Raw genomic sequence first — 24,547 nt, 5'->3', positions numbered from 1 at the left:
TACAGACGGAGAGGGGAGGGAGTGGAAGAGAGGGTAGACAAGATGTCTTGGGTTTTTGAGATAAAGTGAGAGGCCAGGGCATTGCAAAGAGTCTGAGAGGCAAGGGGAGGGGTAGAGACTGCAGCAGGGCTGGCCAGCTCCTTGCAGATTTTAAAGAGTTCGGCCGAGCTGTTAGATGCCGCAAAGACACGGGCTTGAATGTGAACTCTGTTCTTGGTACGGACAGAGAGACGGTATTATTCCCAAATTTAGTTGACCAAGATGTCATTAGTTCCTGCAGTGCTTCTTGGATTGATTCCCTTTTTGCTGCTCCAGGTGGATTGTATACATTGACGAGTAGGAATCTTTCTGGTATACATTCATGTCCCAGCTCCACTTCGACTGCAATAATGTTGTTTTCTTGATAACAATTAACCCGACATGAGGCCAGTGAATTGGTCACGCCAATTAGTAGGCCGCCCGAGGGACGGTCTTTTTCTCCTCTGGTTGCAAAAGCTTGATGCACCACATACCCATCAAAAATCAAGGAGTCAGCCTCCCAGGTTTCTTGCAGACAGGAGCAGCTGTGTTTGGCCAAAGCTTTGGCCGATCCCTCCGCTCTCAGCAAATGGGAGAAGCGCAGTTCCATGTGAGGATAGTACATTCTCAGTTATTGGCTACCACACCCGGAAGAGAGTCCAGCAATCTCTTTATAGTGTGCTGTAGTTCCACAATATCCACTCACTTCCCTTCCATAGCAGTAGAGGATACTAAGGGTTTAGATGGAGATATCGGCTCCTCTGATACTGCATTGGGGTCGGCCTCGTTCAAATCGACATCAATGTCCACTAGCCTCAGGTCATCTTTATATTTTCTGATGATCTTAGCTGTGGATACAAATTTGCAGTGTAGCGCAGAAACATTCGGGTTAGGACCCTTAAGTGGCACGACAATAGGAAATCATCAGATGTGAGGACTCGCAGTTCGGGACCGAATTAAACCTCACCAATAATTCAGATCGTGCTAGCCATTTGTTTTTACCACTCTGATATAGGTTCTTTATAAGACACACACGGTTGTTGGATGGCTCTTTACATTCATCCAGCAATATTGGAGTTGTCCTCGTCGATTTATCGCCTATATCTGACGATTTTACTGATTTAGCAGGCGTGTAAGGCGCACTTTCTTCTTCACTGTGGTCTGGGATGTCTAGCAGTTCGTCACCTTCAACCAATTCAGCCAACTTCACTTGCTCATTGAGAGCCAGCTAGTTAGATGGCCCTTGGGTGGGGGGGGGATCTTTTTCCTGGCTTTGGCTGCTCTCTTCCTGGCTTTTTTGGACTGCATTATGGGGGATGACACATCTGGCTCCAATGCTGGTTGCGTGCTAGCTTTAGTGTTCTTTAGTGCTTTCTTTGCCAGTCGACGCCGTTTCCGGGAGAAGTAGACCAAAGGGCTTTGTTCAAGATCCGGAGGGTTCTTGTTGGTTTGTTGTTCATTATTGTCCTCTGTGATTTGGATGGCTTCAGACAAATTAACATCGGCCTCTTTGCGTTCGTGTTCCGGCTGATCCTGGGCCTGCGTGCGTGTGATAGTATTGGCCAGAATTCTACCCGACATTTGCAGCAGGATTTAAAGGGCAAATTGTATAGATGCCACTGAAGACTGTAGCTCCGCGATCTCGTTAGCCATAGGTGCCGGGCAGTTCGACTCCTCTGGTTCTTTCTCTGGTCCGTCTTCCATTGAGGCCAAAACCAGGTTGGGTGAAGCAGAAAGGTGACCGAAACTACCCGACGGATTTGGTAGTTCCATCCCTCCACCTGGATAATTCTCAGCCTGAGGCAGGGTGCAATTTTCTGCTGGCAATGGAATTTGTGACAACATTCCTTTTTGGATATTTAAACATAGCTCCAATAGTGAATTATTGTCAATGTCCTTGTAGTTGGTTGAGCTCATTACTCCTCTGGCACAGGGTCCTGGAGCGGCAATCTCTAAAATACTGGTGGTGGTAATATCCACTGGAGGGATCGAAGAGTTCGGGGGAAAGAAACCCGTGATCATGGCGTGGCCCGTGGGGATTGGATTTTTAAGTTCCTTTTTTGACCTTATGATGGTCACCGGGGGAGCCGAGTCGGCGCTCGCATTGCTGGATTGTTTTCTGGTTTTGCCCAAGTTGTATTTGGTCTGTGCCAAACCCTTTCCTGGGGACATTGCCAATTTACTAGAGGTGGCCTTTATGTCTAGGTCCACTTCAAATTTTACTATTGATCAGAGACACACCTAGATGTGTCTCAGACAACTTCTTATTGAAGTGAATCAGATTATATTGTTGGTCGAAAACCCACAGAAGTTCAGTGGCAGCCCAAGCTCGGTGACACTAAGGGCTCCTTACCTTAAATAAAGTGAATTGCAGGATCAAAGGCACTTAGCCAGCAGTCTCCTGAAATTGAGTTAGGCAATATTCAGGTACATTCACAAATAGTTTTGTAGGCAAATCGTGATAGTCCCGAAACAATCTGGTCTGTCACTATTCCAACAAGATTAATGCTGTCTGCTTTACTAGGTTCACCACCCAGGTGCCTGTGGTAACACCACAGGCAGTCGAATAAATAAGGATGCATGCATATGTGGTGCCAGTTAACCAGACATTTGGTCGTTTGGTGAGGCAAATGGAGGGGGTGGGACAGGTAGAGGGGGAGAGAGGGGCAGGGCAGGTGGTGGGGTAATCATAGAAAGGAGGCAAACAGGGAAGGCCTTTTCCTACTGCAGTCCCCTATGTTCCCTCCTCTTAGTGAACCCGCCTGAGTACTATGTCCTCAGACTGCCTGCAGGCGGCTGCCAGCTGCCAATGACCTGGTTAGTAGATTTCTCAGGATGCGCCAGTGCTCGTGCCCGTAGGTAGAAAAAGGCAGGGAAAGGCGAGCTGCAAATGTTCAGGGCCGCACCTCTCCCGCTCCCCAAGCAGCACAAGGCCCCAGGGCACCAAGGCAGTGGCACCCGCAGCTTTCCCGCAAGGCCGGGCAGGCCGCTGGCCCCTCGGATTTCTCAGCTCCTCAAACAGGTTCCACAGCCGGGCCTTCACGCGATTAGAGAAAAGGACCTAGACGGCACCTCTCCTGCACGTCAAGCCGCACCAGAGTTCAGAACTCACGTTCACAAAGCAGAACGTCTGTGAACTGGCGCTTCCAACGTGATTCTCCACCAACAACACAAGGCACCACAGGTTCGATCCGCGGGGACCCACAGCACAAACATGCGAACATTGGCCGATGGATTTAAGATTTTGGACCGTCAGGATTCTGGACCATTGAATCGGATCTATCAGGAACTGACAGCTGGGCACATCGGACTGGACAGTGTCATCAAGGCTCTCTGGTCACAGCACGGCACAGGATCTGCCCTTCTTGGTCCTGAGGATATTTAAATTCAGCAGGCAAGCATTAACAGCACACCCAGCTGTATTATGATGCTTCCCCTAGGCTTTGGGGTTCTTTTCTAGAATTTGAGGACTAGCTGAGAATGATTCAGCTATGCATGGGCCTTTGCTTTGCCCAGTTTCGGGAGTCTGGAACAAGGAAGATGTAGATTTCAGCAGCAGGGCGCTCCGCCAGCATCAGGAAAGTGAGTGGATCTGTGTGTCCCTAAGTGTGGTCAGCTGTCTCTATTGATGCCATAAAATGACATCATAAAGGGGGTGTATGGGCCGGTTTAGCTAAGCTTGCCCCTTTGAGCTGGGATAGGGTCAACACTTCATCTCCGCCTTGCATTTGGGGTGATTGGATCAAGACCCGCTGATGTCACATTTTATGATTGGAGTCCTCAGAGACCTCCGTTTAGCCACTGGTCTCAAAATCGGATTTTACACTAAACACACATTTCTACATTAGTCACCTTTCTACAAATTACACACAAAGATGCCATATTTTATGTAGCATCTTTTCATCAAAATCTCGCAGCTGTAGGATCTTGTTTTAACTTTCTACAGAATTATGTCCTTTTCGCTATGCACACAGTTTCCAAATTTTATGGAACTTTCCACAATAATGTGTGTGTTTAACATGGAAATGAGTGCATAAAGTTTCACAATTCTAGCAGAAATACAGACCCCATAAACCCACATTTATTGCCATTCCGGTTCAGAATAAGCTACACGGTTGTACTAAGTTTTCAAAGGTAGTGCTAAAAATTAGGTTAATTAATCTGCCATTTTCAGATTTTGCACCCCTTTTGATAATAAGTTATCCACCTTCTAAAAATGTCCATTACATATCCTGTTAATACCAAATGGTCAGTATTTGTGACTCCTTGAAGCATGTGGCGGCCCCCTCTTTTGGAATTTGCTTCTGTCAGCCAGGAGTTTCGTGTGCTGCAGCAGTTTTATGGCCTTTCACACCTTCAATATCCTGGCTTGCGGGATGTCCATTGTTCCTTAGCTTTCTGTAGACAAGATTCTGGGCTAACCAGCAATTAACACCTCTCTGCGAGTTTCTGCTGAGAGGAAGGCCCTCCTTCTAGGAGAAAACCCTGATTTTCCAGTTCTTGCAGCCACAGCCAGGCTAATTCACTTTTAAATCCAGCAAAACCAACTTTGTTGCATCAAACATAATACATTATTTCCTTAGCCTTAAATCTGTGGGATCAAAAACACAACTAAGATCTGTATTCCTTTTGGCAACCATCCTTTTCCTGTTTGCTAATCCAGCAGACTTTTGAGTTTTAGCTCACTTTTAAAGTTTCATCAGTGAAACCTCTGACAGCTGTCATTCTGGCAGCCCCGGATACTGCACCCAGATTTTGACATAGAGGCTGTCAGTTTTCAGACTTTGTATGTTTCAATGCTTCATTAGATACATGACTTTTAGCACCAGGGAAGATTTTAAATGTTGAAAAGTGTTGTGTTATAGGCATTTAGGGGTTTTTAGCAACAAAGCACATATCATATGTAGGCACATTTTTGGGTTTCATTTGCAAAGTGCTGCTTTTATCTCTGCACTCTGTTTGCTGGTCATGGGGCCCACTGGCGGCTTTTCTGCAGGGTGCACTCCATTCCCCCGCACATGCACCATGAGTGGCAGGTTGTGCATCCCTCTTTTTGTGTGCTGAAGAACACGGTTTTTGGAGCGCACAAGGGTTTTGCCGCCATTGTTGCTGTTTCTTTCCCCATAACTGACAGGGTGATGCCGTATAGCATAGAGGAGTGCGTCAATACATCCCACTCCCCTTTTTGATAGGCATTTCCTGTGTCTTATCAACTTCGTCCCTTCTCCTGCTACTCCTTCCGCCACCTCTTTGGCATTCTCATCTTCCTCCTCTGTGCACCCTGTGGCCCCTAAAGCACCTCTGAAGAGTGTACCTCAAGCCTGTACCCCTCCATGGAAATCTTTCAAATGTGGCAACCTGCTCGATGTCGCTACTCTCAACTCTCGTTCTGCTGTCAAACACTCCTCTGACATCTGTCACCTCCTCAAATAACTTGACCTAGATGTACTTGCTCTCACCGAGACATGTCTGTCACGAGTTTTGACACTCTTCCCTGTGGGCTACAAGATCCTCTCCGAACTCAAAAACAACCGACCTGGAGGTGGAGTAGTCCTGATTTTCTGGAGTGGGTGCAGGCCTCTGTCATCCCTATGTAGGCCTACTCCTCATTTGAATGCCTGGTTTTCAGGCTCTCTATCTCTTCTGGCCCCTCTCTAATTGTGGGCACCACCTACAGACCACCTGGCCAGGTCGCCCTCTTCCTCTCTGAATGGGCCGACCTCTCTCCTTCTCTCCTTGCCTCTACTTCTCAACTTCTCCTTGAGAGATCTCAACATCCACCTCGATGCATGTAATCCCTACTCTGGGCTTTTCTGCAACCTCTGTAACACTTTCTCTTTTTCCATTCTGCCCTCTGGCACGACACACTCTGCCGGACACACTTTTGTTGTTCTCATCACCTCAGACATCCCCCTCTCTAACCCTCTCACCACTCCTCTCTCTTGGACAGACCACGTTCTACTGTTCTCTCATCTGAAACTCTCCATCCCTCAAGCAAAGCCCACCCTCCCCCCGGCAGCACTGCCACATACCTTCATGGTCATTCGTCCCATGAAGCATGTGCCAGTGGATGCCTTTGCCTCTACTTTCTCTGCTCCTCCTACAAGCTGCCTCACACCCTGACACAGCCCTTTCTAATCTCCATCTTTCCATTTCCAACACCCTGGACATCCTTGCCCCAGTCATGAGAATCCAGCTGAAGCCTATCTCCAAGTGCAACTGTTGGTATTATTCCAACCTTGCCCTCCTGAAACGCAAGTGCAGGGTGGCTGAAAGGAAGTGGAGGGTTTAGGCCGCATCCTCTGACAAACTGGCCTGCCACCTGCTCCAAAGGCAATACAGACTCTTTGTCCTGTCCAAGAAGAGAGCACACATTCAAGCCCACATCTCTGCAGCCTCTAACAACACAGCCAAACTCTTTAAAAACTGCAAGGAACTGGACAGTCCTCTTGCAGACTCCACCTCTCATGTACCCTCCCAGATCCTCCTTAGAGCTCTGGCCTCACTTCTCTGCTAAAACTCAAGGCATCCTGTCCTCTATCTCTCTTCTTCTCCCTCTTCATCTCGCAGCCCCCTTTGGCCATCTCTCCCTCTCCTCCTTCTCGTTCTCCTCTTTCTCTCTGACAACACTGGACGAGGTTTCTAGACAAGTCCGATCTATGAAAGTGTTGTCCAAACAGGTGTCCTCCAGAAACATAAAGGACCATATTGACACCCTTGCTCCAGCCTTGGCCGATTTCTGTAATTACTCCTTCGTCACTGAAACTTTCCCCTCTCCCCTTAAGCACTCCCTTGTGCACCCCTTCCTCAAGAATCTGTCTGCCGATCCTACCTGTCCGGCAAACTATCACCCAATCTCCATCACCCCTTTCCTGGGCAAACTCTTGGAAAAGCTGCCCATCTCCCAGCCTACCTTCCACATTGAATCTGTTGGTTGTCTGCATTACAATCAGTCTGGTTCCAGAGCTGCCAGAGGCATGGAAACTGCTCTCCCGAACACCTGTGAAGACCTGCTCTCTAACCTTCATTCCAGTATTTCTTCTGTCCTCATCCTCCTTGATCTTTCCTCTGCTTTCGATACGGTCAACCACGCCATCCTGATCAATCGACTCTTTGAGAAACTGGGCATCACGGATCAGGCCCTGGAGTGGCTGACCTCCTTCCTCTTGGGCAGACACTCCCAGGTGCAAATTGATCCCTTTCTCTCTGTCACCTGTCCCTCTACCTGTGGCGTTCCCCATGGCTCTATCCTCTCATCATGGTTTTTCAACCTCTACTCGGCCCCCTTTCGCCCACCTGATCTCTACCTTCTCCTCTAGCTTTCAGTGTTATGCGGATGACACTCTGCTTTCCTTCAGGCTCCCTTCAGCCTCCTCTCCTCTCACGCTCATTCCTGACTGTCTATCCGTGATTCAGGATTGGTGCACCTCCAACGATTTCTGCCTTAATGCCAGTAAGAGAGATCCTTCTCATTAGTACCCCTGGCTCTGCTTTCCCTCTCTCACTCTGGCTGCCTGCCTTGGGCCCTCTTCCTTCGACCTTCCTGCGAGGCAAAAAAACTTGGTGTCATCTTCGACTTCACTCTCTTTCTCTCCTCACATCTCGGATATCAGCAAAAAGTCCCACTATCAGCTGCACTCCTCAAAGGGACTCTGCCCTTTCTCACTTTCCCCCAAAAGCTCACTGTCTCCAGAGTCCTGGTTCTCTCTAGTCTGGACTACTGCAACAGCCTCTTTCTCAATCTGCCTTCCTCCACTCTCCACCCTCTGCAACTAATCCAGAACAGGACTGCAAGATGTATCCATGGCCTCAAGTCCAGGGACCATATCTCTCCAGCACTGAAATCTCTCCACTGGCTCCCGGTGGCTGCAAGGATCAAGTTCAAGACAATTTGCATTGTCCACAAGACTTTCTGGGGCTGGGGCCCACACTACATCAAATGATCTCTTCCAAAATACCTTCCTTCTCGAGCCCTTTGCTCAGTTACCTCCAACTCTCCAAGGGTTAGACGCTTCTCCAGGCAGAGAGTGTGGGGATAGATCCCTCTCCTCTGCAGGTTCCTCCCTCTGGAATGGTCTCCCCGACCCTCTCAAACTTGAGCCGTACTACCTGAAGTTCCGGAAGCAGCTCAAAACATTCCTCTTCTCCTCTGCTTTCTCGTTCTCCCGCCCCTGCTGACCTGACCTACCTGTCTGCTGTACCGACTGGTTGCTTGGCTACCCTCAGAGTCTCACTGGGAACCAGGCTCTTTCTTGATCAGTCACCCTTGCACTGCCTCCAGGCCTACCATGCACTTAGGGTCTGTAGCTGTAACCCTACAGTCCCTTGTCCTCATTGCACTACCCAGAACTGCACTGCCCTGGCTGCACTTACTCAGAGCATTGCTGCCCTGTTTCCCCTCCCCTCTCCCTTGTACCCTCCTGCCCCTTTCCCCCTGCACATCTTGTTTGCGCACTTGCACGATCTGAATGACAAGGCCTAGTAAGGTTGTTTGTCTTGTCCTCCCTCTGTCTTCCCTCCCTTGTCTTGTCATGCCGAGAAACACTTGTGTACAGGTGCATTTTAAATTACTTATATCAAATATTATCGTACTCTGAGATGCAGCTAAATGCAGCACAGTGGCTATACCCAAAAAAGCAGTTACAATTGTAAACAGTGGCTATAAGTCCTGAGCAGTGGCTATACTCAAAAATGCAGCTAATTTGAAAAACAGTGACTATACTCCAAAAATGAAGCCAAATTTGACACAATGGCAAAATCATAAGCGCAGCAAGGGTTAAGGAAACTACTGTGGTAATACAATAGTTTAGTTAGACAAGACAGTGTCAAGCGTTACAAATGCTGCACTGGCTCTGCAACCAACATATTCCTTGCTTACCTGGAGTTGTCTATGGACAGCTTTTGGGGGCCTGGCTGGGGCGAACAGGCAAACGGGTGATGGAGGTGCCCCACGGAGGTGCCCTTTGCTGTGGCCCGAGCTGGCTTCCCGGGCAAGGCTCCCTTGGGGAAGCCTCCGAAGACAGGCTGTTCCAGTCATTTGGGTAGCACAATGGGCAACCACAGCTCTGTGGGAAGGAAGGGGATGACGGGCACTGGGGAGAGGAGGGTCATGGGAAGGAGCTGTGTGCACCGAGCTAAAAATGGCACTCAAGTACGAGGAAGCCAAAACAAGTTACCAGCAATGGAGCATACCTTCTGGAAGATGCAGTGCCAGCAGGAGCAGCGAACTAATGGGGCAAATAGAGTCTAGTGCAAGGAGGGGGGAATCCATTACTATGAGTGTTCTGGTCCCGTGGGCAGTACACCGACCAGTCTGGAGAACATAATGTATTATGTGCTTTATGCTTTTCTTTTCATTGGCACCCTGGAAGGGGGTGCTGGCCAATCAGGAAGCTCGGTACATGAGCTGTATTCTCTAGTTCAAGCCCAGGTTCCGAGCAGCCTGTGTACAGCTAGCCAGCAACCTATCCCTTCCCCGCTCCTCCTTTCCTTCCCCGACCCCTCACCTCTTAGTTCCCGTGTAGTTTCCAACGCAGGTGCTAAATGTGTAATTAAAAAAAATGTGGCCGACGCTGCACGATAATTTCCCAAGTTTGTTTTATTGTTGATGACATCACAGCTAACCAGAATGCGGGCAGTGATGGCAGTCATCTAAGCCACAGCAGCAGTAAGTGCACTGGGAGGACAACGGACTAGAAAAGTAAATGAAGCAGATACAAAATGTCCTCAAACCAAATGTCATTTTATTGTGGAGTAATAATACAGGGGCTTTATTTTATACATACGTGGAATTTTTCCATGTAGTGAGGAGCTGGTATTTCTTCACTTACAGCCATTGGCAATTCCACGTGTGGTAGATGTGTTACTTGGTGGAACTCAGTAAGAGAGAGATTGTTTGCCATGGGAGCATTAAGCATCTGTAGATGAAATTGGGATGATAAATCACTCAGTAAGCAAGAATTAAATCCGACCAGACCATGTAAATGCATGCCTTTAGATTACAATCGTTCTCACCTACATAGACGCAGTAGACTGTTCCAAGAGACTATTAAGTCTGTGGACGTGAAATCGGGATTCGAGTTCCCTGGCCGAGTTGAAATTAAATGAAACAACCACTGAGATGGACAAAATAGAACTGGGAGCTCAACATTATGGGATTCAATATATGGTCGAGCAGTATTGTAGCATGGAGCGGTCTAGGGTGCATCCTGTAAGGAGAGTTTTGCAAAAAGTTGAGTTATTAGTGTTTAAATTAAAATGTGACCATGGCCAGGGCTGCAAATGTGCTTTAGTGAGTACACTAGGTGACACAGAGGACTGGTCTGGGGACTTAATGTGAGACTGTGTGACAGATTATCATTTGGCAAGCGCGTAAAAACCCTTCCTTTTTAGATTTGTATTACTTAATAAAATTATGCAGGTAATTCAATCTGCAAAAGCATTGTGTGTATTTGTGATTTGCTGCATCAGTATCTTGATCTGCAGTGCTTGCTCTACCAGTAGGAGTGAGCAGGTTCAGCAGGTTCAGACTTTGCAGGTGCCGATTTGACAGCTGTGGAGGCAGCCAAGTATATGCAGCACAGGGGATGAATTTAAGATATGCACCCCTGTACCAAAACTATGATGATAAAAGTAGCCCTTGCTGGGGGCATGGTAACTTATAAAGATAAGCTATGCATAGGGTAAGGCATGCTACTACTCATGATCATTGCAGCCACATTCAATTTGATATCAAACGTGTGTAAGCTCCTGTGAGTCAGCTCAGATGTGGAAGTTGATGTGTATTCTGCCCAGACATGTTCAGCCTACCAACCGACAGGAACCTGAATGACCATGACTCTTCTTTGATCTCCTGTTGAGGATAGGAAACATCCTCACCTAGAGATAGCTGCACCACAGTCAGCTATGCTGGACCCTGGTGTCAAAGGAGCATACCCATTCAGAGAGAGTATCCTCACAACAGGCTACCTCCTTTATAAAGGACTTTTCATCCTAGTGAGAATGAAGAGGGTGTGGGTAAGAGTAGACAGGAGGGCTGTGTACATTGGAGAAAAACTTCCACCATCTTGTTTTTCTCTCTCTCACACACTCTCTCCTTCCTGTCCCCTCCTCTTCTTCTAGAGCAAAGCACTTTGGGTTTGATGTCAAAAGGGCAAAATCAACTAATTTCACAAACAGTGATTGGACCACCAAGGCAAGTTAGCTTTAATCCGATCTCCTTCCGACGTTTACCTTTAAGAGACAGGGCTTCCCCCTACTTCTTTCTTTCTTGAGCATAAACCTGACTAAGAATTCATTTGACCTCTTTTGGGAGAGTTGATCTCTCCGAAGTCCTCTGCCAGTGAGGTGAAGATTGAGCATCCAATGCAGAGGTGAGCGCTATCATCGAACCATACCAAAAAGAACCATTAGGGATGACGCACTTCTGGGATAAGACCCGCCTCCCTTCTAGCCAAGACAGTACCCATGACCTCACAACATTGTTCGACTCCGGATACTTGTTTAAAAAGCAGAGAGCCCCTGTTCAAACCCAGCTGAACACCGCACCTTGCTATAGAACAATGCAACTGCTGCTCCCGAAACTCTGAACTGCATCCTCTAACCAGTTCACCATCGCACTGCACCGGCTAAGCGTGACTCAGCCCGGCTAGAACATGACGCTCCTTGTTGCACCCACTGTTTTAAAACATCCTTGTTCAACTGGGAGCATCGTCACTGTAAATCTTCATAAGCAGATGACACCTACTGCCGGGACTGGAACAAAACCGCTGACTCAGTTGAACACAGTTTTAACTGCTGGAACAGCACTCAAAACCTGGTTTGATGCTATGGAACCGACAAGGAACCTTGGAAAGTACAATTGACTCTTAATTGCACCCTTGGTTCAGTTTTAGCCCTAGAGACTGGTTAGGTCACTAAATCCTTTTACAAGAACATTATGGTTTTCACTTACCTTACGCCCCTGATTCATTAGTTTTAGAAGTAGTAGTAGTCATTTATGTAGCACCTTTTCCGAAGTGCAGAGTGTTGGAGGTCACAGAGTAGGATTAGAATGCCTGTAGGCAGTTGGACAAATAATGCTTAGCACGGTTGGCCAGGTTCCGCTAGATAGCAACCCATGAGATCAGGCATGTGGATGGGTGCTGAGAGGAGATGCTGTACGTGCTAGAGGCTCACTATATGTCCAGCACAACCATATGTCATAGGTCTTTGCTGCATACTGATGTCAGGCGATGAGGCATAGTCTGGTATAAGTAGGTGTGACAATTATGTGACCAGCAAAGACCAAATCTGTCATAGTCATTGCTGTATTCTGATGTGTGCCGGTGGCCATGCCTGCAGCCAGTGTCCACCGGAGTGGTGCACTATATGTACCTAGCAGTTCAGGTGAAGAATTGGGTACTAGTTTCCTCTGTCGATTTCTGCAGCTGCGACAAAACGGTTAGCGATAGTCTACAGCTCAAAAAGTGCACTGGAGGAGCACGCACAGGTTATACTTCCAGGCTCTTCCAGGTGGCGTATGTGGCTAATCTTCCAGATCTAGCATACATACTAAACCTTCACAATTTTTACCTTTGTCATGGATGGCAGCCTTATAGTTCATCCAGGCGCAATACCCACCCCTCCCGCAAGTCCTTCTAGTGCTATTCCGGACAATGTCGATTGCCTTCCTGGAGTAGTTCACAAAAAAACCCTCACTTGGACTTCTGGTAGGAGACGTGGCAATGACACACAAGATGTCTTCACATAATGGTGGTTGTGTGAACTAGGTCATGAATGGCATTTGGTATTGTGTGAGGTTGGACTGCCAGATTGCTGCATTGTGCTATATTTGCTTATTCTCTGTTCTTTCATCAGGGGTGGGTTTTGTGTAGTGTTTGTCTATTTAGTTATTTTGTTAATGGTGTGGTAGAACTTGGCTGACCGACCATCAAGAAATCAGGCTTCCCTCTACTCGCAGCAATCAGGACACAGTACGGGGTTCCATCCAAGTAGAATACAAGAACTATATTCACTAAAAAAGTTAATAAGTACAAAATATTTCTGATTTATTCACTACTTGTTTTATTTAAGAAAGGGAAATAGGTTTGATTTGTTAACTGGTCATCAATTCAATGTTTATTGTGTGACCTAGCTTCAACTAGTGAAACCTTACACACATACAGCAAAAGAGTAAAAACACAAAAAATGTATACTTATGTAAAACAGAATGAAGGATGTAAAAAATGTACGTATGCCTGCAACGAACTGTACCCTGACGGAAGTGCGCTTGGCTGTGAAGCCGGGGTGGGGATAGGAAAGGAGTGCAGGACTGGGGAAAGCATACTGAAGCAGCCACAAGGGTCTTACGGAGGGGGAAGCGGGATGGTGCAAAATGTATGATCTATTACCTTTGATTCCTTGCCCCCTTATTGCCCAGATTTGATGTTTATTGGTTGTTTGAAAATAATAAACATATTGAAGAAAAAAAAAAGGTACATCGACATATTCCTAATAATTTTATTACTTAAAATAATCTCATTGAATCAATGACTATACTTTTAATAAAATTCATCAGAGTTATAACCAATTTTTCCATGGGCTCTAAAAGAAAATTCCACCACAATATTTCCCATGTAACAGTAGTCGGGTCTTAAGTATACAGTAAGAAACGTCCAACGGTGTGCGCTTATCTAGAATAGATATAACAACTAGCAGATAGTGCTTATACAATTTCAATTTTGAATGAATGTCCAAATATTCTAATTGAATATTCTCGTTCGCCTTCCCCGCCACGTGTTTTGACCCTAGGTTGTTTTCAAGGCATGGCACAGCTATATATTTAAAGTCAATCTTTTCTGTGGTGAATTAAATGGCACGATTGCAATTGGTAATCCCTATGTTCATTCTGTCTCAGTGAAAATACAGTAAAATCCGTTATTTGGTGTAATTTTTCTATCGATGTATTATCAGCATCACAATAACTTGGTATTCTCCCTCTGCTGAGTGTAGACCTGGAAGGGCCGAGAGCGTTCCGCGTGGCCTTAAAATATAGTTCAAACATTTCACACCACTGATTACCAAGTGCTGGGCATTCAATAAGTATGTGCTTTACAGTTTCTTTACATTTCATACATAGGCGTCACGCCCGTTGTTCTTTTGGCAGTCTATTCTTTGCACCTAAGACATCATTGGTTAGCAGCACATTTCATTTTACACGTAAGCAAAACTCCTTAATTGTTTAGACAGATATCTTCCCATGTATTTCTGTATATGATTATATGGTTGGATGTCCAAGGAGAAATAGTCAAACCTTTTATAAAGCTTGAGGCTTCGGCTGTTTGCAATCCAAGCATTTTCAAATAATTTCTTCTTAACCCTGTATGATCTATGGTCTAAATCCTCCAACAATATACAATTTTCCTCCAGAGTAGATAACACACCTTTCATCCAAGCCTTCAAAGGAGCGGAGTGCCCCGTTTAAAAAAAGCATTAAGATGCCCAAAAAAGGAAAAGGCTGGAGGAAACAAGATACTTCTCACTAATAAAATTCTCTGCCAAGTATCAGTTATCTACAGTGGAACAAGTCCAAAAATATGTCATAGGGCTGCAATAGAAGAACCCATGGGAAGTGCCAACACTTGCTTCTAGATGAATGTCTCAATCCTAAGCCAGGACAGACCCTCTTCTCACACCATAAGTCAAAATTTTGGGACCAAAATTTGGTATACATTTTCACAACAGGTAGAAGGGAAAATCGTCCACATTTCCTATCCAATACCCGTAATTGGATCACTGCCGCAATTGCTTCAAGCTTAAGAGCCTGATTCGCCCATCCCAATGACTTTTTTTCTTTTAACAGAACACCAAGGTAACTAAATTCAGTAACCTCCTACATTCTGATTCTATTTATATACCACACAAAATTAGGCCTACCTGAAAGAATACTATGTCAATTCATAACGAGGATCTTTGATTTGGCACATGTATGTCCAAGCCCAAATCCCCAAAGTAATCAGCCACAGTATTTAATGACCTTTGGGGGCCCATTACAGTACAATCCATAAGGATGAGATTGTCCGCATATATAAGGTAATGCAGCTTCAGGGAGCCCACTTTATGGGGATTAAGCACAATACGAGCTAGGGCTGCCCCTATTCCGAGAATATAAAATTACATAAAAATGGGGCTAACACACATTCCTGTCGTAAGCCCGCTCAACAAGAATCCAGCCCGAGAATGATCACCCTTGATCCAGCCTGAGTCTATTGTCTGAATGTAGGTGTACCAGAATATTAAGGGTTTCGGACAGTCCCACTCCCTCATCTCCCACAGCCTAGAACGATCTACACAGTCGAAAGCCTTTGAAATGTCCAAGAAAGCCAAGTACAGGCTACGTTTGGTTTACACTGCCTGTTTTGACAAAAGCTTTATCAACAAGCAATTCAAAGAAGTGCCTATGCCCTTGCAGAAGCCTGACTGGTTTACGTCATACCTGCCAGATTCCTCAGCCCAACGTTCAAGGGCCTGCAAAACAAAGTGTGAGAAAATTTTGTAGGAGATAGGTCTCCCTTCTTGAAGATCACAACTACTATCGCCTCCTTCCATGTATGGGGAAACTGATGAGTAGCCAGGATTTTTGGAAAAAGCATCAGTAAAACTAAGTAAAGTCATGAAAGCTTTTGTTCAAAATGTCATTTTTGAATATGTTAATTAGTGATGATATATATGGGCAATATTAGGGAGGATCCAAGTCCTATATTAACAAAGGTGGGGTTTTAGAGTGCCTAATTTCAGATCAGGTTGATTCGACCTTCTGTCTTCCTGCTGTCGCCAGTTGTTTCCTCTATAGGGCCTCTGGCCTCCTCAGGGCTGGCAGAGCAGCGCCTGCTTCTGTCAGCCCTGGCGAATACCCGGGGTGCGAACACTCTTTAACGATGTCTGGCCTTTGTCCAGAGCAGCGAAGGTGCTGACAAATCTGGGCATGTCTTTGACGAAAGCTTCGCCAAACAAAAGCCCTTTAGCTGCTGCGGCAGCCTCAGAGGACGCCAACTCCCTGAGTTTCAGGACGATCTTCACTAAAATCGATCGTCTGCACTCTGCTGTTATCGCAAAGTTGGTGTTGCCTATAAAAAAAAAAAACGCTCTTTGTGCCCAACCAGCTAGTATATGCACATCAATAGGTGTGCCCTCTTGGGCCTTTTCCACCATTTGTAAGATCTTGGCCAATGGACCTACGGAATCGAGGAGCGTGTCCTGGCATGCTATCCATGAGCGGTCAATACCCTTTTTCAGGTCCTTGGTGTACTTCGCCAAGAATGTAAACATATGGGGGTCCACCTCCGGAGTGTCCACTAATTTATCCGGCAGAGAAGGTCTGGGACATTGCTCCTCGCATCCTTATATGGAGGCTTGCGCAGTCACTTGCTCAAGAACCTTGCGACCTTTGACGGGGGATCCCACAACAAGGATCTCGGGTGGAGTAGCGGGTATGGATCAAGGGGCCGTCTGGGGAAATATCTCTGCATTTCTTAACACTCTTATTGCACCTTTTGTGTGGTTCTCCTTCCTGAGGAGTGGCCAAGCTCACAGAAAGGAGAGAACTCTGTGCTGCTGGAATCCCATTCAGTGCCATCTTGGTCTTCCTCTGGGCTAGAGGGTATGTCAACTTGTCCCAATGTTGGGAAGGGAGCAAATCCATTCCACTCCCCAGGCGCTTTAGGGTGAGGCAAGCCCCATTGGATGAACTTCAACAGACCAGAGGAGTGTTCTAAAGGTCCCCACATGATCATAATTTGCACGCTATTTAGACGTTTAGATATAGTGCGCATATATAAGCAGACGCCATTTCCAAGATATTAAGTAGCCATAGTCGAAGCATAGGGCCTGCACGGCCATGCAGTATTTAGTGTGTTAGACACAGGCTGTGAGCTTGAAGGGGAAATCTGAATAGACCCAAATCGCTGACGAGTGAGGCCCACGCTGCTAACCTTTACAGAAACTCTTCTTTGTTCTAACATTGTTGCCAATATGTTTGTTATAGAAAGAATGTGCCCTGCACGGCCACGAGAAAGCACTGGGCGCCTCGGGGTACGCGTTATCACACACAGGTCAAAGTAGGCCTCTGACCCCCACCTAGCCAACCACAAGTTATAGCCCCTACAACTGCCCTAGTCACAAGACCCCTGAATTCCAAGATACCAGGTGACCCCATACCACCGACCATAAACCAATTCACCATAAAAGACTGAAGAGCATGGTCGTCCCACCATTATTTCTTAGTGACATGATTTGTAATGCGAGTTACAGGGAGGGCTACATTATAGATAAAAAGTGAGGGTGGAAGCATTGAAAACCGAGAGACACGATTGGGATGAGTGAAGGATATGTGGGTTTGTGTGACCTCGAGACACCCCCTATGCCAGTCTTTGAGCATGCCAGGTGCATTGTATAATGATAGAGTAGCACTGTTTGCAAATGTAACTAACTGCTTCTTTAGCCTTGGTTCCCTGGAGATGATGAGGCCAGCAGATCCCACGTGATGGATGACGGACGGACTGGGCTGGGACCAATGGCCTGGCAAACCCTATGGAGTAGGCCGACCATGTAAAGGGTCGCATCAACCAGCCACGTGGGTTTCCACTGTATACAAATGACATAATCTATGATGCTGTGTCCCCTTTTAAGCTTCAGCTTGCACACTTTTTGGCTAGAACGTTCCATGGCAGTAGAGTTCTTTGCTGAGGCACCTATTTTTTTGTAGAAATACAACTTGTTATCCTTGCAAGAGTTTCTTGGGCCACCAGGAAAACACCGAAAAATTCTGGCAACACCACATGTCCTATCTTTCCATGTTCCCACAGGTGTCCCAAAAAAAACGTTACCTCACATAATTATAAGCTACTCACCGTAGTGACTAACTTACCTCCATACTGTGTGGGCGTCCCTTCCAAGGGGCGGGAGACAGAACCTTTTTTCACCAGAAAAAAACCTTCTTCCGCTTTAAATTTAGAGGCGCGTGGGGGTGCGGCCCAGGGAGCATGCGCTGCCCTGACTCCGCCGTCTGGCGCCACACCTCAGTCCCCATTGGCCCGACGACAATAGATTTAACCTTGCCTATTGACATCAGTATTATTAGGAGGGAGGTTGGTGGGACGTATGGAGGAAAGGGGACTATGGACTAAGAGTACGTTCGTCACTACGGTGAGTAATTTATAATTACTCTTAAGTCCCGTCCCCTTTCCTCCAGACTGTATGGGCGATTACAACTGATTGTAGCCCCAGGGTAGAGAGGAGACCCTCCTTAAGCAAATAGGTTCCTGAAAACCGTCTGTCCGAAAGCCGCATCAGATCTAGAGCTGGCATCCAAGCAGTAATGCTTGCAGAAAGCCGAGGGAGAGGCCCAAGTGGCCGCCCTATTTATGACTTGCCAAGGGACATGGTGCTGGAATGCGATGGCCGTTGCCTTGGCCCTGACTGCATGGGCATGCATGTTGGCCGGGAGCGGCTGGTGCTGGCCCTCATACGCTTCTTTGATTGGAGAGACCATCCAGCGGGATATGGAAGCCTTAGAGGCCTGATAGCCTGGTCTTGAGTCACCGAAAGTGACAAACGGGGTGTCTGATTTGAGGAAGCTCTTGGTCCTGACCAAGTAAAATTTCAAGGCACGCCTGACATCCAGGCAGTGCAGCGCTCTGTGCTTCGTCCTTGGGATCAGGGAAAAACGCTGGAAACACCATTTCCTCGTTCAAGTGGAAAGCAGACAGAACCTTGGGTAGAAAGGCCGGGTGTGTCTGCAGGACTACCTTGTTCTTGTGAAAGGTGGTGAGCCGAGGCAAGGCTGACTAGTAAGGCCGTCTTGATAGTAACCAGTCTGATGTTCCCGGACTCCATTGGCTCGAACGGTTTGTGCGCCCAAGACTATGTTAAGGTCCCACACCAGGTGCGGTCTCTTGACAGGCGGGTAGAGCCTTGCGAGTCCCATCAGATGTTTGACGATTGGGTTCGAGGAGGAGAAAATGCCCTCCTCCGAGTTCCTGTAAGCCCCAATGGCTGCGAGGTATGTGCGGCAGGTGTCCACCTGCACGGCTGAATGAGCGAGGTGTGCCGAAAGTAGAGCATGTCGTTCAAGGTGCACGCCAGGGGGTCGATTCCCTTGGAGTCTGCCCAGTGGCAGAATCTGGTCCATTTGCTTTTGTACTGGGCCCTGGTAGCCTTGCTCCTGGTGCCCTGTATGATCTCCAGATTGGCCTGTGAGAGGCTAAGGTGGTGCAGCGTTACCTGCTCAGGTACCACACTGTGAGGGCTAGTTTCCGTGATGCAGGGTGGATGACTCTGCCCCCCTGCTGAGCCAGAAATTGTGCTGGGCCTGTCGGGAGGTGAATCGGGGGCACTTCCGAGAGACTGAGCAGCTCCGAAAACCATGGCCTGGCCTGGCACCATGGAGCTATTAGAATGATTAGGAGTTGGCGAGACTCTTTGATTTTGCAAATGACCCTGTGAATCAGGGGAGCAGGCGGAAAGGCGCAGCCTTTCATAACTGTCCACTGGAGGTGAAATGCGTTGCCCAGAGAGCCAGGGCCTTGGCCTTGCCAGGATGCGAACTGGGGGCACTTGTTTTTGTGCCCGGTGGCAAAGAGATCCCACCTGTTGAAAATCTCCTGGATAACGAGGTGGTTTAGCTGCTAACTCGTAATTGTCTGCTCCCAGTCTGCTGAGCCTGTCCGCTTCCAGGTTGTATTCCCCCGGGAGGTGGACTGACGTGAGGTAAATGTTTTCCAGGGCCCACTCCCACATGCTGATCGCCAGTCTGCACAGAGGAGGGGATCTGGTGTCTCCCTGCTTGTTGACGTAGTACATGCTGGTCGAGTTGTCCGTCTGGATGAGGACAACATTGCCCCCGAGAAGTGGTAGGGATGCCCTGAGCGCCAGCCAGATGGCGTTCAGCTCTAGCCAATTGATGCGGTATTCCTGCTCCTGTCGAGTCCAGGTGCCGTGGACAGAGAGATCGCCCAGGGTGGTTCCCCAGCCCTCAGGCGAGGAATCCGTGGTGATGGTGGCCTGCGGAGAGGGCGGCCAGAAGGGCTTGCTCCTCCGCTGGTTGCAGTCCCTGGACCACCAAGTCATGTCTGGGTGAAGAGATGGAGGAACGTTGATCATCTCGGATTGAGAGCCCCGCTCTTGGTTCCATGAGGCCGCAAAAGTGCAACTGAATTCTCCTCATCCTTAGTCCCAGGAGATGTTGGTACCACCATGCCAAGGTCACTTCTCTGCTGAAGAAGTAGGTGGTGGCCCTCTTGATGGGCGAGATGTTGTCCTCCGACAGAAATACTTTCTCGGAGCACGAGTTCCAGATGAGGATCAAGAATGCCAGCGCCTGCGTCGGCTGCAGCTGTGACTTCTTCAGATTGAGTGAGAAGCCCAGATCGTGCAGTGTGCTCATAAGAGCATGGGAAGAGTGGTGAACCGCTTCTGGAGATGTAGCCCTGACAAGCCAGTCATCAAGGTATGGGTAGATGTCGAGGTATGGGTAGATGTCGAGGCCCTGCGCTCTGAGGAGGGCCGCCACCACCTTCATGAGTCTGGTAAAAACCCTGGGGGGGCGAGTCTCCCCTGTCCAATGTCTCTGCTATAAAAGCTGGCGTAATCATCTTGATTTTTTGCAGGGGTAAGGAGAAGTTGAGGGTGGAAAGGTCCAGCAAAACTCTCGGGCCCACCTGTTTCTTCTTCTGAATGGCGAACATCCTGGAGTAAAAGCCAAAGCCTCGCTGGGAGGCTGGGACTTACTCCACTGCCTGGCTCTCTACGAGCGACTGGATTTTCGCCAAAATAGTTGCTGTCCCAACCTGTGGGAGAGTAGGGGAGGAGGGAGGAGAGGAGGAGGAAGGAGAGGAGGGAGGAGAGGCTGGGATAGGAAGGCAGTACCCCGTGGATACTATGGAGAGAATCCAGGGGTCCGCGAAATTCTGGCACCAGAAATGTGCATGGCGAGCAAGCCTGCCCCCCACCGGAGACACGTTGACCCGAAGGGGCGTGTCGTGCCTTCTTTTCCTCGTAGGCCGTCGCTGAGGGGGGACTGCAAAAAGCTCTTACCCCCTCCCCTTTTGCTGCTTGCACTGGTTCTGAGACGGCGAACGGTCCGGCTGCCTGGATCTGCGCTCCTGGAAGCCACAGAACCCTCCGTATTTACATGTACGACCTCTTTCTGAATGATATGATATGATCGTTTATTTATATAGCGCCTATACACAATGTGTTTCAAAGCGCTTCAAGGCAAGGGAGGGAACAAGGGAAAATACAACCACATTCTTACAGGCCATGAACAGTAAGGATGTGAAATTAACTATCGTTCTCGGCCTGACGACATTTCAGATAGTGCAAGAGCTAAGACGTAGATAAGGAAGGGAGGGGGAGAGTGGGAAGGAAATGGAAACAGACAGGCGACTACCGTACTAGGCCTGATGACATTTCTGGTAGAGCCAGAGAAAAACAAAAGTTGAGGGAGAGGGGTGCAGAGAGGGAGGGGAGGAACAAAACAAGCGACTATCATACTGGGCCTGACAACATTTCAGATAGTGCTGGAGGCGTGGTGGGGAGGAAAAAAACAGTAATGGGAGGGTGGAGGAAACAGACGAGGTTGCTATCATATTAGGTCCAGGGACAATTCTGATAGAGTAAGTGCATAGAAGAAAGTAAGGGGAGGAGATAGGAAAAGGGAGAAGGGAAAGGAGGAGAGAAAAGAGAGTAAGCAGTCAAAAAGAGTGGAGAAGCAAGAGTGGAGAGCGAATACAATTGCAGAAGTCATTAGTAACACATAATGAACGCTGCTGAGATTGAGTGTACGGTTTGGGCGTGGTCTTTGTGAGGATGGACAAAGACTTAATTGTTTGTGAGCATTTTCTTTTTTTTGTCCAGCTCTTTGTCCAGTGGAAGAGGGCTCCCCCCCCCCTCGAATGGATGATCTAGTATGCGTTCCTGGACATCCGGGTTGAATTTTGTTGCCCGGAGCCAGGCTGTCCTTCTCATGTCCGTGGAAATACGGATGGCACGGTCTGAGGTGTCATTATGGGCCACTGTGGATTCCATGAGGTCATGCACAACCAGCTTGGCCTCGGCTAGCCCCGCCTTAAAGCGTGATTGACTCTGGGTGGGGAGTTCCGGGAGGAAGTCTGCAATTTCCCGCCATAATCTTTGGTTGGCGGCTGCCAGCATGGCATCGGCGTTGGCCTGACGTAGATGTAAAGAGGTGTTGGAATAGAGTCTTGCCATATGCCTCCAAGATCTCCTCCTTGCCTAGCAGCGCCGCCAAGGAAGAGGCAGTGGACGACTGGGGCTTGGAGTATAGTGATGCCGCAGCGATCACCGAGGAGTGTGGCTGAGGATAGGCCGAGAGCAAGAGTGTATCCCCCTCCACCCGCCTGAACTTGGCGTCCAGACGTCGATTGAGCGGCTCGGCCGAGTGGGGTTTGAGCCAGCCCTTCTTGGCCAGGGAGAGTACATCGGTCTCTATAGGAATCCCCGATTTGGCAGAGGGGCGTTGTGTGAGGACTTCAGCCAGAACCCCCCTCTGCCGGCTGCTCGACCTCGCGTTGGGGAAGGCCCAGGTACTCCGCCAGCCCAGCAAGACGTTTGTGGAAGGCCATGGCTGAGAATGGCGTGTCCGGATCCTCTTCCTCTTCCGTATCCTGCGGATCTGGAGGATCTTGTGGAGGAGGAGGAGTAGATGCCGCTGGAGGCTGGGGTACAGGGTCCGCAGCCGGAGGCTGAGGAGGTGGCAGAGGTTGCGGTGTTGGCTCGGAAGCCTGAGTAGGCGGCTGCACCGGGGCCTGGGGGCCCAATGGAGGCATCTGTGGAATGACTTTCCTAATGGCGTCTCTGAGGCTAACGCCCATCCACGGTGACTTCATGAGGCCGAGTAACCTCTAGAAGAAAACCTCCTCACCGACTGAAGCAGTGGCAGGGGTTGCTGACTGGGTAGCGGGGGGCTGCTGAGGCCGCTGCATACCCTGCCCATACAGGCGCAAAGGAAAACTGCCCTGTGCGTAAGAAGGGTAGGCTGTACGCCACATACCTGGTTGAAGCCAGTCCCACCTTGACACTCGTTCTGAATTCCTGGAATGGGCTTCATGTGTTTTTGTGATATGTTTTACACAGCACCCTCAGTGCAGTAACACAGGGGTGTCATAGTGACCCCCCAGTATAGACTCCATACCATGGGACTGACTACTGTCTCACAGGGCATGTAAAGTCACCATTGACTTTACTAGTCTTAAATTCTGAACACAACCAGTACAAACCATCATATTGTGGACATACTGGCTGGGGCAATTCGATTGCCCCAGGGTCTGTTAGTCCAGAGGGCACGTCTCCGTCCCCCCTGATCGAGTTTTGGCTGGTGGCAGTGGATACTACTTTTTATATTCTACCGCGAATATTTTCCTATGGGATTTCCCATTGTTTTAGGCTACTACCTTTATTTAATTATTTACAGTAGCCTCGAACATACTGCCGGTTTATTTAATTAATATTAATTCTCCGGTTGGTATTTTTTTGAACAAAATTCTAAAATGCCGTTCGTGTTCTCTTCTGTGACTCCAACCCAAGTCGAGCCCTTTGCTCCACTTTTTGGCGGGCTTCGCCACAGAAGCCCTCCAAAGTGGTGCCACTCTGTCTGGGGTACTTAGGAGGGGTGGAGGGAAATTTAGGCACCCTGGACTGAGTTGCCTAGGCAACTCAAGTCGCACTCCATCCTGATTGGCCCAAGTGGTGAGCGGGCCGGCTCACCACTTAGCATGTTTGAGTGACAGCTAGGCTGAGTGAATGGGGGTTTGCTGGATAAAAGCAGGGCTTTGGGGACTGGAACTTCAGAAGTCGCCACAGGACCTAAGAATCCGACGAGGGAGATGCTGAGCCGACCTGCCACGACACCACCACCGGTGGAGCCCTGCTGGACTGCCTCACCACCTTACCCAACGACAGAGGAGATCTCCCGTCGGAGAGTTTTCTTCCTTTGACTGGTGGGGATAACCAGTTTCACCGTCTTTTCGCTTTCCCGACGTATCTCGTGGCCGCCTTGCCCGTGCCAAGCACCCCGGCAACCGGGATACCACGTTTTACCACGACTGCGAAACAAAGGTACCACCTTTAACCGGAAGACTCCGTGGCTGGTTTCTTCCCTGGTAGTGCAACGACCTTCATCTTTCCTCCAAGTCGAGATCTTCTCTTCCCCTGGACGACGACGCGACACAGCTGGCGGATCCTTCCCACTTAAGGTACCATGTCCCGCCTGGCTGCCCTTGCTACCGACTGTACGGGGTAGATTTAGCCCCCGGCTTTCGAACCTGGGTTAGTCTGGGACACCCTGGCTAAACTTTCTTAAAGCCTCTCTAAACCCTTTTTGAACCCTCTGCAAGACTTTCTAAGCATAGTGTAACCGTGTGATCTTGGGCGCATTTGTGCTCTGCTCTCTCTAAGAGTGGGCCCAGCCTTTGGACTTTGGCTCACCAGTGACTTTTTGCTCTCTGCCTTCTAACCGTGTTCCTGAATCTTA

General features: G+C 48.5%; 1 protein-coding gene across 5 annotated transcripts in view; it reads right to left on the bottom strand.

Annotated features, from left to right (window-relative positions):
• The window catches only part of DENND5A (DENN domain containing 5A), a 2,487,481-nt gene that overhangs the window by 1,568,443 nt on the left and 894,491 nt on the right, over window positions 1-24,547 (bottom strand). The gene's annotated exons all lie outside the window — the stretch shown is intronic.

Source organism: Ambystoma mexicanum, chromosome 11 (genome assembly GCF_040938575.1).
Source record: "Ambystoma mexicanum isolate Mex_15411 chromosome 11, UKY_AmexF1_1, whole genome shotgun sequence".
Lineage (NCBI taxonomy): Eukaryota > Metazoa > Chordata > Amphibia > Caudata > Ambystomatidae > Ambystoma > Ambystoma mexicanum.
Note: the sequence above shows the minus strand (reverse complement) of the source record. Positions and strands in the feature narration are given on the sequence as shown.